The 15,601-nt window shown below is 37.6% G+C and overlaps 1 protein-coding gene across 4 annotated transcripts in view; it reads left to right on the plus strand.

The window, feature by feature from the left end:
- The window catches only part of reps2 (RALBP1 associated Eps domain containing 2), a 205,703-nt gene that overhangs the window by 40,348 nt on the left and 149,754 nt on the right, over window positions 1-15,601 (plus strand). The window lies entirely within an intron of this gene.

Raw genomic sequence — 15,601 nt, forward strand, 5'->3', positions numbered from 1 at the left:
TTGGCAGGAAATAAGCAGTCAGACAGTTCGTTACTGTTTTGCTCAATACAGTTTCAAGCATTTGGGCTTGGAGATGAGAGAAACAGCCGAGTGTGAAAATGAAACAATTTCATTTCTTCAACAAATTAGAAAGTACGTGGAATTTGAAGGTATTGACAATCATCTTAAATATTACAATAAAAATGAAGATTTGAAGGATGCAGTCATCAGCAACATTGAATGAAGGCAGTCCATTATCTGGACTGATTTTGGTCAATAACAGTCAAAAGAACGCAACATGGATGAATTCTTCCTTCAATAAGTATTAGTAACTAATACACAGTTGTATAGTACTGGTAGTATCCTAATTTGTTCTGTATTTCTTCTAAATACATAACTTTCTCAGTTTAAACATTGGTTCATATTTTTATGTCTTTTTCATTATTTCCATGAAATAGTTAATTGGGGAAGTGGCTTCAGTGGACCAAAATGTACAAACCCCATTTCCAGAAAAATTGGGATATTTTCCAAAATGCAATAAAAACAATAATCTGTGATATGTTAACTCACGTGAACCTTTATTTAACTGACAAAAGTACAAAGAAAAGATTTTCAATAGTTTTACTGACCAACTTAATTGTATTTTGTAAATATACACAAATTTAGAATTTGATGGCTGCAACACACTCAACAAAAGTTGGGTCTGAGTTAAAATAAGATTGAAAAGTGCACAAAATATTCAAGTAACACCGGTTTGGAAGACTCCACATTAAGCAGGCTAATTGGTAGCAGGTGAGGTATCATGACTGGGTATAAAAGTAGCATCCATCAAAGACTCGGTCTTTGCAAGCAAGGATGGGTCATGGCTCACCCCTTTGTGCCAAAATTCGTGAGAGAATTGCTAGTCAGTTCAAAAGGAGCATTTCCCAATGCAAGATTGCAGAGAATTTAGGTCTTTCAACATCTACAGTACATAATATTGTGAAAAGATTCAGAGAATTCAGAGACATCTCAGTGCGTAAAGGGCAAGGTCGGAAACCACTGTTGAACGCGCGTGATCTTCGAGCCCTCAGGCGGCACTGCGTAAGAAACCGTCATGCTACTGTGACAATTATAGCCACCTGGGCTCGGGAGTACTTCGGAAAACTATTGTCACTTAATACAGTCCATTGCTGCATCCAGAAATGCAACTTGAAACTGTATTACGCAAGGAGGAAGCCATACATCAACTCTATGCAGAAATGCCGGCGAGTTCTCTGGGCCCGAGCTCAACTCAGATGGACTGAAAGACTGTGGAACCATGTGCTGTGGTCAGATGAGTCCACATTTCAGCTAGTTTGCGGAAAAACGGGCATCGAGTTCTCCGTGCCAAAGATGAAAACGACCATCCTGATTGTTATCAGCGAAAGGTGCAAAAGCCAGCATCTGTGATGGTATGGGGGTGCATCAGTGCCCACGGCATGGGTGAGTTGCATGTATGTGAAGGTACCATTGACTCTGAGGCGTATATTAGGATTTTAGAGAGACATGTGTTGCCATCAAGGTGACGTCTCTTCCTGGGATGTCCATGCTTATTTCAGCAGGACAATGCCAGACTACATTCTGCACAGGCTACAACACCGTGGCTTTGTAGACACAGAGTGCGTGTGCTTGACTGGCCTGCTGCCAGTCCAGATCTATCTCCTATTGAAAATGTATGGCGCATCATGAAGAGAAGAATCAGATAACAGAGACCACGGACTGTTGAGCAGCTGAAGTCTTATATCAAGCAAGAATGGACAAAATTTCCAATTGCAAATCTACTGCAATTAGTATCCTCAGTTCCAAAATGATTAAAAAGTGTTGTTAAAGGGAAGGTGATGTAACACAATGGTAAACATGCCTCTGTCCCAACTTTTGTTGAGTGTGTTGCAGCCATCAAATTCTAAATTTGTGTATATTTACAAAATACAATTAAGTTGGTCAGTAAAACTATTGAAAATCTTTTCTTTGTACTTCTGTCAGTTAAATAAAGATTCACGTGAATTAACATATCACAGATTTTTGTTTTCATTGCATTTTGGAAAATATCCCAACTTTTCTGGAAATGGGGTTTGTATTTGTCTCAATGTGTCCCAATGAACTAGAACCCCTATGTATCTTTTGCCTCATTAAGTTGGGAAGCTTGTTTAAATCATCTGATTTTATATCTGTTCCATGGTACACTCCCAGTATATCTTTTATCAGAGACTATGTTCAAGAGATGAGATTGGGGTGTGACTATTTTGCATTTATTTTCAGTTTCTTTTTGATTTTGTTTTTAACATATTTAGCAACGGTGTCCATTTTTTGCTCTTTCAGTTAGAGGGGAAGAAGAACTTTTTGCCTTTGTCATTAAAAATCTAAGTACTGCAGGTGATGGAACTATGGGATAAAAACTAGAATGCTGGAAAATGTGAGACACAAAGGACTGTACATGCTGGGACCTGGAGAAATAAACAAAATGGATAACTCAACAGGATTAGGCAGCATCTTCACAGGGAAATGGATAGTCGATGTTTCAGGTTGGGACCATTTAGAGGAAAGGTCATCTACCTGAAATGCATCAATCTCCAGCAGGTGCTGCCTGACCTGAGATTGTTTTGCTTTTCAGGTCTTGATACTGATATGAATGGTGTATGGTATCATAATTGATCTCTCTGCTACCGTACTCTCCCCGCCTACCATTTCTGAAAAGTTAACTTTATATCCTTCTCTTCACTTTGTATCACACCCAGCTAGCTATCCATTCACAAAAATACACAAAAATCTCCTCCACTTCCCGCATCTCCTCCACTACCCGCACGTCAGCCCTTAACCCATCTTCCCGTCACCACAACAGGGATAGGGTTCCCCTTGTCCTCACCTACCACCCCACCACCAAGCACATCTTTCCCTCCCTACCCCCCTCAGCTTTTCGCAGGGATCGTTCCCTCCGCGACTACCTGGTCCACACGTCCCTCCCCACAGAACTCCCACTGCAAGCGCAAATGCTACACTTGTCCCCACACCTCCCCCCTTACCACCATTCCGGGCCCCACACAGTCCTTCCAGGTGAGGCAACACTTCACCTGCGAGTCTGCTGGAGTCGTCTATTGCATCCAGTGCTCCCGGTGCGGCCTCCTCTACATTGGCAAGACCCAACACAGATTGGGTGACTGCTTTGTCAAGCACCTACACTCCGTCCGTCACAATTGACAGGACCTCCCAGTTGCCACCCACTTCAACTCTGCCTCTCATTCCCATCTAGATATGTCCATACATGGCCTCCTCTACTGCCATGATGAGGCCAAACTCAAGTTGGAGGAGCAACATCTCATCTACCGTCTGGGTAGCCTCCAGCCTGGTGGTATGAACATTGAATTCTCCAATTTCTGGTAATTCCCTCCCCCTCCCCCTTCCCCTATCCCAGGTCCCTCTTTGCCTCTCTCCCCTTTCAACTTTCTGTTTCTTTATCTCTACAGTTCTTTCATGCTTATCCCCTCCCCCTCCCCCCTTTATCTTTCCTCTGATTGGTTTTCCACCTGGCGCCTCTAGGCCCTACCCCCTCTCCTATCTCTATTACTGGACTTCGGCCCTCTCTTCCCCCCCATTCCTGATGAAGGGTCTCGGCCTGAAACGTTGGCTACTCTTTTCTCACGGATACTGCCTGACCTGCTGAGTTCTTCCAGCGTTGTGTACGTAGCTATCCATTCTGCTTCCTGTCCTCTGACTCACTGTACTCAGGACTTGCACTTTAATCTTTCAGGTAATACCTCACCCTTTTGGAAGTTGAGATAAATTGCACACAGTTGCACGATGGACTTTTTCTATTCTCCATATTATCTGTCCAACCAGTTTGGCGTGATGTGTCATGCAAGCTTCTCTAATTTGAAATTCATGATGACTATTATTTTCTGGATGTCTTTTGTATATTTCCTCTAGATAGTGAATCTTTTATTTTCCCACATTGTTGTTCAGCTGAATGGTGTGTCGTGTTTAATCTTCCTCCCATCGCATTAATGAAGTCTTAGTTAACAGCCAATTTTCAGATGCAAGTTTTTTTTTAACCAAATTACTAAGTATGCGATAGTTAATTCCACTTTCTCATTTGATTATTTTAAAATACACAGATGCAGCCCTTTAAACTATGGTGTATTTTTTTGCTAAAGGACTGGCTAGTTTAATTATTATTGGCAACTTTGTTTTTAATTGTAATTCATAGCAGTTTTTCATCTCTTTGGCAATACATCCAGTTGATTGGGTCTTTGATCAATACTGATGTGAAGTAACTATTTAATATTTATCCCATTTTGCTCTTCCTCCATGTAAACAGTTTTGGTCTCTCCAACAACAGATTTCCGAATTGTCCACGAACACTTACTCATTAATCCTTTTTATACTCTAGTAATTTATAGTGATGTTTTTGCACTGTACTGCTGTCACAAAACAAATTTCACATCATATAGAATAGAGGCTCTGATTCTAATTTTATTCCAGCCAACACCTAGGAGCTTTTAGTCACCTTGACATTTTATGTATACAGAATATTTTATAATTTTGTTTCTTTGACGATCTATTTTCTTCCGCTCTTGCCTTCCTAATTGTTTATTTGAACGTGCCAAATATCACTTTCCCCTGATACTAACATACCTAAATGTACTTGGTTAATTTATTTGGTGAGATAGGTAAAATTAGTGTTCGTGAGAATGGTTGAAAGATAGAAAATGGTAGGATCAGTGATCATTTTCAGGTAGGTAAGCTATCACACAATGGAATTTGTTCTCCAGATGTAAACTCTGTGAGCAGTGTATTTCACAAGATTAATTGAGCGTATGGTGAGTGTCTGCATCATATGTCTAGGGTGCGAGGATACCAAAATTGTGGCCTTCTAGCTAAACACTTGCATTCAACTGTTCCAGCTGCTGAAGACATCAGAATTTGGAATTTCCCCTACGTGCAGGAGGAAGTGAATTGGACAGGGGGCCACCAGAATGATTGGTGAGAAGCTTGCTTGATAGAGAGATGATAGATGAAGTGAAGAAATAAAGCAGATTTGGAAGGTATGGCTGTTGAACTAGAAGGATGGATGATCTGTACCTGGAGGGGTATCACAGTGGATAGGTGACTGGGGAAGCAGTCAAGTATTGCAGGTAATTGGGGAAGGTGACAAAGGACATTTGTAGAGCCTGCTAGGCAGTCATTATCAACAAGAAGAGCCCATTTAGGAAGGCAGTGGTAATCATGGTGGGGACTGTCATAAAATACCAATAAGCCAACTCTCCTATTAAGACCAACTTCATCAAGCACTGTGCAATTTTGCAAGTGATTCAGTAGCCCAATTTCTCAAGAGGCACCAAGAAGCCAATTTATGGTTGCAGTTTTGCTCAACTCACATTAAAATCCACCACTATACAAACAGATTTATAGAACTAGATATCCTACTTGCTCTTCTTGACCATGTGCTCTGTGTTGAAACTCAGTATTTCCCATTCTTTCCTCAACTTCCACATTCCTTCCTTCCTATTACATGATTAGGCTTTTTGTACGTCAGACTCCATATTACAACATGTTTTTCTAACAATTCTCTCTCTTTGTAATGATGGTTACCAAGGAGATTTTGGATTATGAAGTAGAATGAAAGCTGCCCATAAATAATAGCAATATTTCTGATGAGTCATTATTTACAACATACATTTTTACATTAAATAGCAGCTATGATAATACCATCCTTGAACTAACACAAAAGAAAAGAACTCTTTTGAATTAGATATCCAACAAGAGCCTGACAAGAAAATCTGTTTGAAGAACAATTGACACTTGGATCACTGTCAGTACGTTGTATCACCCTCACTTTACTTTCACTGCACAAAAAGATTTGGAAACAAACATTCGTGCATGTGCACTCTGGAGTTGAAAATAAATGATAGGCCTTAGTGGTGTTATTACCTTTCAGTGTTTGTGCAGGTGTTGAAGAAGCATGTGCTTTTGTTCCATAAGCACAGAGAATAGTGTGAAAGCTTTTATGAAATTTTCTTCCAAATTGGGGATAAAGTTGCCATGGAAGCAATAACAAAAAAACTTTGCTTTTCAATTATTGTAATTTATCTCAATAATTATAGGTTTCTAACATGAGCTCGTAGGTTAAAAGTTTCTAGTTAACTTCACTTTGAAGAGATGTTGCTTCTTCATTATTATTACCTCAAAACAACATTTAATTATCTTTTAAGGGAGTCAGCCTTAGTCTTCAATTTTCTCCTCTTTTGCAAGTGTCAATAACGTAGGAAGATAGATTAGAAAAAATACCAGGAATAGGTCATTTGGTCTATAGAATTTGTTTTTCATGAGCAACAAGCTCATGATTCATTTACTACCTCAGCACCATTTCACTGTTCCATTCCAGTTGATTACACTGATATTCAATAATATATTAATCTTCAGCTCCCAAGGGTTTCAGCAAAGGTGCTGTAGTGGCTTGAGACACTTTCTCTCTTCCACCTGCTTGAAGGCCTTTAAAATTTAGCAATTAGTAAATAGCTGACCCTTCTAATTGTAGTTCCATCTCATTAAAGATGAAGGTATATCTATCTTGGCTGAAAAATATTTAGTTGAAAATATCTGCCTTTTTAAATCTTTTTATTAGTTTTCAAACAAGCATAAGAAGAAAAACATCAAGTATAGAGAGCTTGAGAGTACATAATTAATAGGCTAGAATACAAATACAGTTAATAACCCAAATATAATAACCTCCCAAAATCATAGTATGATACAAAAAATGGAAAAATGGAAATCCCCCCCCAAAAAAAACTAACCTAACTGACATGGACTTTTGTATCATATCAAATATACACAGTAGTGTCAATAACTCCGCATCTCTATCCAAATAATTAAAGATGATAGGAAAAAGGTTTGGGAAAGGTCAGTTTAACTTATATGAAAATGTTGAATAAATGGTCTCCAGGTTTCTTCAAATTTGACCTAGGGGTCAAAAATGACACTTCTAATTTTATCTAAACTCAAACAAGAAATAGTTTGGGAAAACCATTGAAATGTAGTTGGGGGATTAATTTCTTTCCAGTTCAATAGGATAGATCTTCTAGCCATTAATGTGACAAATGCAATCATCTGCTGAGCTGAGGGGGATAAACAACTGTTATCCACCATTGGTAAACTGAAAATTGCAGTAATAGAATGAGGTTGCAATTTAATATTCAAAACTGTTGAAATAATGCCAAAAATATCATTCCAGTAATTTTGCAAACAAGGGCAAGACCAAAACATGTGAGTCAATGAGGCAACTTCAGAGTGACATCTGTCACAGATTGGGTTAACATGAGAATAAAATCGAGCAAATTTGTCCTTGGACGTATGAGCCCTACATACAACCTTGAATTGTATTAGGGCATGTTTGGCACAAATAGAAGAGGAGTTAACTAACTGTAGAATTTTCTCCCAGTGCTCTGTAGGTAAAGGACAATGAAGTTCTTTTTCCCATTCCTGCTTAATTTTATCTGACATCCCTGGTTGTATTTTCATGATCATATTATAAATGACGGCTACTAAACCCTTCTGACAGGGATTCAAACCTAGAATTTTTTCCATAATATCAATTGAGCATAAATTCCGAAATGTACCAAAAATGTTAGGTGAGTCACGAATAGCAATGGCTAAGGGTTCCAAAGCAATATCGAATAGTAGAGGACTTAAAGGGCAGCCTTGCCTCGTGCCACGAAACAGCTGAAAAAAGGGAGATCTTTGATTATTGGTAAGAACCGAAGCCAAAGGCTTATAATATATTAATTTAATCCATGATATAAATGTTGGGCTGAAGTTAAAATTCTGCAGCATATTAAATAAATATGGCCATTCAACTCCGTCAAATGCTTTTTCAGCATCTAAGGAAATGACACATTCTAGATGGAGTATAAGCTATATTAATTAATTTTCTAATGTTAAAAGATGAATAATGATTTTTAATAAATCCAGTCTGGTCCTCAGAAATAATTTGAGGTAATATATTTTCTAATCTAGTGGCCAAAATTTTGGTAAAAATCTTGGAGTCCGTATTCAGCAAAGATATAGGCCGATATGATGCACATTCAATAGGGTCTTTATCTTTTTTAAGAATTAAAGAAATAGAGGCGTCATAAAAAGATTGTGGTAATTTACCTACGGTTAATGCGTCCTTAAAAATTTTACAGAACCAAGGAGAGAGTATAGAGGAAAAAGATTTAAAGAATTCCACAGAATAATCATCCGGACTAGGGGCTTTACCTGAATTCATTGAAAAAATAGCCTCTTTTATTTCGGTTTCCATAATAGGTGCATCTATTGATACACAATCCTCGGCTATTAATTTTGGGATATTCAGTTTCTTTAAAAATTCATCCATTATGGAAGAATCATCAGAAAATTCTGATTGATATAGGGAGTTATAAAAATCTTGAAAGGCTTATTTATCTCTTTATGATCAATCGTCAAAGTGCCATCTTGTTTACAAATCTTAATGACCTGCTGTTTAACCGAAGCAGTTTTCAATTGATTAGCCAATAATTTACCAGATTTGTCCCCGTGTATATAAAACAGAGTCCTAGATTTAATTAACTGATTTTCAATCGAAGAGGATAAACTCTGCTCCATTTGAAGTTCAACTCTCTTATAAAGTTCTTTACTAGGGGTCACAGAGTAAATCTTCTCAATTTCTTTAATTTTATCAACCAACTTAAGTATTTCAGTATTAATTCATTTTCTGACTCCAGCAGAGTATGAAATAATTTGTCTACGGATAAATGCTTTAAAAGTGTCCCATAATATTCCACTAGAAGTCCCTTCTATAAAGTTTGTTTAAAAAAACAAATCAATTTGTTGTTTATAAAGTTGAGAAAGTCTGAGTCCTGAAGTAGAGTTGAAATGCCATGATTTAACACTTGAGGATGAATCAGTTGTCTTAATAGATAGCTTCAAAGGTGCATGATCTGAGATAGTAATAGAGTCATAGTTACAATCAGTACCATCTGTAAGTAAACGATGATCAATAAAGAAGTAGTCAATTCTTGAGTAATTATGATAAAATTGAGAGAAATATGAAAATTCTTTATCCTTGGGGTGTAGAAATCGCCAAATTTCAGAGATTCCAGAATCAACCATAAAGGAATTAATGAGAGAGGCCGATTTATTCGCAAGAACCTGAATGGACTTAGATCTGTCCATCGAGGGATTTAGACTGCAGTTAAAATCCCCACCCATTATCAACATATACTCATTTAAATTAGGAAAGGATGTAAATGAATACTTAAGTTCAGGACAGTCAATATTCAGAGCCTAAACATTAACTAAAACAACTTTTTGGTTAAAAAGTAAACCAGTAAGGAGCAAAAATCTACCTTGTGGGTCTGAAATTGTTTCATAATGTATAAAAGAGGTTGAGGAATCTATAAAAATAGAAACGCCTCTTACTTTAGCTTGAGAATTCGAATGATACTGTTGATCCTTCCAAAACCTAAAAAAACATTGGCTATCCTACTTCCTCACATGAGTCTCTTGTGCAAAGATAATATTAGCATTCATTCTGTGGAATACTTTAAATATTTTTTTCCGTTTAATCGGATGATTTAAACCATTTGTATTATAAGAAACAAAGTTAAAATCTTATCCAGCAAACACGAGGAAATCTGCAGATGCTGCAAATTCAAACAACACACACAAAATGCTGGTGAAACACAGCAGGCCAGGCAGCATCTATATGGAGAAGCACTGTCGACATCTTGGCCCAAAACATCAACAGTGCTTCTCCTTGTAGATGCTGCCTGGCCTGCTGTGTTACACCAGCAATTTGTGTGTGTTGTGTAAAAAATCTTATCCATATTGCTAATATTTATTGTAGTTAATGCACAAGGTTAAACAGAAAATAAACTCATGAATCTGGAAGAGGAGAGCAGATTCAAAGAGGAACCAGAAGTTACGACACTTCAGCCATTTGGTAGTTTAAAGTCAGCCCATGAAAGAAAAACTGAGCAAAAAGCAAAAAACCCACAAAAACCCAAGAAAAAGCCAGACAGAGGTGAGCAGGCAAACTAACACTAATTTTACCCCCATCTCTCAAGACGGCAGCTGAAAAAAATTTAAAAAAAAACACAAGCCACCCATATTCAAAAAAAGGTAAAGGGTTAGTATAACAGGAATAAGACTATAAAATTAATATTATTAAAAAAGAAGACAAGATTAAAAAAGAAAGAAAAAAACTAAACCGTTAAAACCTAAAACTGGATAGCGTTATACTAATATTTCGAAAGAAGACCAGCAGTCTTGTTCAGACACACCCGAACGGATGTGACGTGTCCAAGAACTGAGGTCTTATGGGAAGAAGAAACGACATCTTGGAAAGAGAAATTTTTTTAAAAGACTGAATACTTCAGCATAAAAGATATAAGGCAAAAATGTATTCAAACTTAAAAACATTTAATTAGTAGCTTTCAAAATCAAAAGAATAATAATAAAAAAGTCTCAAAAAAAAACAAAACCAGACCTTTACTTAAACATGTAAAAAATAATTACACTATCAGTCATCACATAAGGATCTTCAAATTATGAAAGGTCCAAATCTATAAGCTAATTATTAGCTTAAAGGAAAAAACCGAGCCCAAAAAAAGCCATTAAAAACGGATAATAAAAATACAATACGTTAACCAACTCGTAGTAGAAAGGTGCTGTTCCTCGAGAAATCTTTGGGCATCAGCTGGAGATTGAAAATATCTGTCGTCATATTTTTTTTATATTTGTGGACGCAATATTTGTGTGAGGCTATGTCTGAGAGATCTATTTTAAAAGAATTAGAATAAAAGCAAAAAGCTTTGTCAATCCATGGCCTCCTCTGCTGCTGTGATGAGGCCACATTCAGGTTGGAAGAACAACACCTTGTATTCCGTTTGGGTAGCTTCCAACCTGATGGCATGAACATCAATCTCGCAAACTTATGGTAATGAACCCTGTCTTCACCGCCCCCCCCCCCCCCACTTCTCCATTCCCCATTCCCTTTTGCCTCTCACCTTATCTCCTTACCTGCCCACCACCTCCCTCTGGTGTTCATCCCCCTCCCCCTTTCTTCCATGCCTTTCTGTCCTCTCCTAACAAATTCCCCCTTCTCTAGCTCTTTCAATTTGCCAGCTCTTTACTTCACCCCACCTCTCCCGGTTTTACCTATCACCTAGTGTTTCTTTCTCCTCTCTCCCCAACCTCCCATCTTCTAACTCTACTCATCTTTTTTTCATCCAGCATTTTGTTTACTATTTTTATGCCACTTTCAAAATAGATGCATTACCAGTTAGTGAACATGTTGAAGGTTATGCTTCATAGTAGGATGGTTAAGGATAAAATGAAGAATGTTCATGGGAATGTGAGTGTGATCCAGAGAACATAACTGAGAAATGAAAACAAATATACAGTACTGAAAGTTTCACTGGTCAATGTGCTTGTGATGCTATTAGAATAATAATCTACCATGACTCATTCATGAAATGGCAAGCTGTATGTTTACCTCTGTTTCTCCCTGCATAGCTGAATAAATGCTGTAGTTTTGAATAATCATTCAGCTCAGTGTGCTCAGGTAAACAAAATTACACCAAGAATATAAATGCTAAGGTGCAGCAATTCTTTTCTTGGTGTAAATTTGTGCATACGTAAACCTTTCCTGAAACTCTGCATTGGCAGACGTGGGTGTAAATGGTAATCCAAGCTGACTGTATTAAATACCATACATTTTGATCCTCCATTCCCAGTGCTATTTCATGAATTTAGCAGCAAAAAAAATCAGATGAATGGTTGATCTAATTCTTGCACACGTGCAGAAAGTCAGCATAATTGGAATATTTGAGGATGATAAGGAATTGTTAAACTATTCATGAATTACATGAACATTAATGATTCATGCAATACCTAAACATTGATAACAAGGATTTGCAAAATGTAAAGATACACTTTTATTGGCTAGAGTTCCATTCAAAACGATCATCAATCAGTAAGAATAATTTATAAATGTAACTCTACAGAGATACTAAGCCATTACAAAGAATATTAAAAAGTTTTTTAAAACTTCATGGACCCTGGCCTGAGATTATGGGAAACATTGCCTTGAACTGCTGTAGTTCAAATATGTTGTGTTTTTAATATTTCAGGATTATATGTGTAATCTTGTATATATGTATTGTTTGATTAAACATTCTTGTTTGTTTAAATAATTTATTATGGGTTATATGTATAAATGCATGAATTGTATTAGTCATGATGAAGCCATTTGATATGTGCATTGTCAGTTCAATGATGGACTTAATGACACACTGAGATCGTTTAGTTTGTGGTATTTTACAAGAAAGCATTAAAAAAATGGCTCCTAACTGAAGCACAACTTAGATATAAAAGACTGTTTGTAATTGTTGTATCAATGGAAACAGTAGACGGACACAATTGAGTTGCAATCAGAAATGAAAGTGAGTGTGAACAAAATTGCAGCATCTAAATAAGTTGTGTTGCTATTGTGGCACGTAGTCAGATACACCAAACCAGTACAGATTTAAAGGTGAAACACAGAAAATACAACAAAGTAGTCACATACAAACAGCATGTTGAGTAGACAAAAATCAGTGGACTGCACAGAGGAGAGAAAACGCTAAGAAGTCAGGTTGAATTTTCAAAAAGAGCACTAATCTGCATGCTGTTGATGTAAAATCTGATGATGACAGTGACGCAGGAATGAGTAGCCTTGAGATTTACAATTTGAAAACTAACATTAGACAAGCAATATGGCTTACACCAGAAATGAATGGCAAATTAACTGAAATGGAATTGGACACTGGCTTGGCTGTTTCAGCTAGTCCGTAAAATGAGTTTGAATGGTATTTCAAATATACTGCACTGAAGCCTGCCAATATCCAACTAAGAACTTGTACTGCAGAAAAGATAATCCTGTAGGAATGATATTCATAACATTGCAATAAAACATCAAACAAGCCACATTGGATTTGTATATGTAAAAACAAGAGGATCAGCATTGTGGGGACATGATTGACTGAGACAACTACAACTTACTTGGAGATCCATGCACCGTTTGCATGCCACATTCCTTGCAATGAAGCCAACTGAAAGTAAATTATGAAAGGTCTCCCTCTCATTTCTCTGTCCCCATTCTCTTTCCAGCCACCCACCTAAACTGGAAGTAATTTACAGATGCCAGTTAACAAACCTACCTGAACATTATTAAAGAAATGCTGCATCACTGTCTGTTATGGGGGGTGGGGGGGGTCTAATGCACAGGACCGAAAGAAGCTACAGAAAGTTGTAAAATTAGTCACTTCCATCTTGGGTACTAGCCTCTGTAGTATCTAAGACATCTTCAAGAAGTAGTGCCTCAGAAAGGAGACATCCATTATTTAAGACCCCCATCACCCAGGACATACTCTCTTCTCATTGTTGCTGTCAAGAAGGAGGTACAGAAGCCTGAAGGCACATACTCAGTGATTCAGAAAGAGCTTATTACCCTCTGCCATATGATTCCTAAATGGACATTGAACCCATGAACACTAGCTCACTTTTAAAAAATATATATTGTTTTTGTTTGGCACTATTTTTTATCTAACTATTTAATATGTCTATACTTTGATCTACTTACTAATTTTTTTCTATATTATGTATGGCATTGTACTGCTGCTGCTGCTGAAAGTTAACAGATTTCATGACAAATGCCAGTGATGATAAACCTGATTCTGAAACCAGAGCTCTCAGTACAAACCCATGGAATCTTGGTGAGACCCTGCAAACTCCCACAGATTGCAACCAAGATCAGGATTGAACTTGGGTTAGTTCTGCTGCCACAGATCTTCAATAATCTTTGTGCCACCATACACCTCCTACCCACAGCCCCTTCCACCTCATTCCTATCTGATTAAATAAGTTTGTAGGGTCGGAATCTCATGATTATTCTGTCTTTTTCCTATTTTACCTTAAGATGTTGCAACCTTCCTTTCCACCTCTAAGTAATCATCTGCAAGCAATATCTAACCACTTAGTCACAAGTGAGATGCTGGAGCTTTGGAGGATAGCTAATTTTCCACTGTTTAAGAAGGGTTCTAGGAATAAACTGGGAAATTATAGGCTGGTGAGTCTGACATCAGCAGTGGGTTAGGTGTTGAAAGGTATTTTAAGGGACAGGATGTATAAGTATTTGGATAGACAAGGGCACGTGTATGGTAAGTTGTGTCTAACCCATCTTAGAGTTTTTAGAGGAGTTCACCAGGAAAATTGATGGTGGTGGATGTTGTCTATATGGACTTTGACAATATCCAGCATGGGAGGCTAGTCAGGAAGGCTCAGTCCTTTGGCATGAGGGTGATGTAGTAAATTGGATTCAACATTAGCTTTGTGCGAGAGGCCAGAGAGTGCTAGTAGATGGTTGCCTCTCTAACTGGAGGCATGTGACTAGTGGTGTGCTGTAGGGATCAGTGCTGAGTCCATTATTGTTTGTCATCTATATCAATGATCTAGATGACAATGTGGTAAATTGCATCAGCAAAGTTGTGCATGACACCAAGAATTGGGGTGTAGTTGACAGCTTGGAGTGGGATCTGCACCAGCTGAGAAAATGGCAGATGGAGTTTAATGCAGGCAAGCGTGTGGTGTTGCACTTTGGGAGGACCAGCCAGATTTGGACTTGCACAGTGAATGGTAGGGCACTGAGAAGTGCAATAAAAGAGGGATCTGGAAATACAGATTTATAATTTCTCGAAAGTTGCATCACAGATGGATAGGTTCGTAAAGAAAGACTTTCTGCACATGGTCTTCATAAATCAAAGTATTTTATACAGGAGATGGGATGTTTTGTTGAAGTTGGTGAGGCCTAATTTGGAGTATTGTGTGTGGTTCTAGAGGGAAAGTATCAATAAGATTGAGAGTGCAGAGAAAATTTATAAGGATGTTGTGAGGACTTGAGGACTTTAGTTATTCAGAAAGGTTAAATAGGTTAGGACTTTATACATTGGAGCGTAGATGATTGAGGGGAGATTTGATAGAGGTATACATAATTATGAGGGGTAAATGCAAGCACGCTTTTTCCGCAGATGTTGGGTGAGACTAGAACTAGAGGTCACGGGTTAAGGGTGATGAGCATGTGGAGCCAGCTGTCAGTGGAAGTGGTGGATGTGGGTTTGATTTCAGCATTTAAGTGAAGTTTGGATAAGTATATGGTTAGGAGGGGTATGGTCCAGGTTGCAAGTCAATGGGACTAAGTGGAATGATAATTTGACATGGATTAAATTAGCTGAAGGGATTGTTTCTGTGCTGCAGTTTTCTATGACCTTATTTTGAGTGTTCCTTCATTTTTGTATGTACAATACCTATAAAAAGTACTCATTCCCCTCTTGGAAGTTTTCATATTTTATTGATTTAAAACATTGAATCACAGTGGATTTAAATTGGTTTTTTTTTGACACTGATCAACAGAAAATGACTTTCATGTCAAAGTGAAGAAAGATCTCTACAAAATGATCTAAATTATCCATCCCTCCATTCTCTCAACCAAAAACATTCAGTGATTCCTGAGCAAATTTGCACCTCCCAAATTTGGTGACTGTTTCTGTTA

The sequence above is a fragment of the Hemitrygon akajei genome, chromosome 5, assembly GCF_048418815.1.
Source record: "Hemitrygon akajei chromosome 5, sHemAka1.3, whole genome shotgun sequence".
Classification (NCBI taxonomy): domain Eukaryota; kingdom Metazoa; phylum Chordata; class Chondrichthyes; order Myliobatiformes; family Dasyatidae; genus Hemitrygon; species Hemitrygon akajei.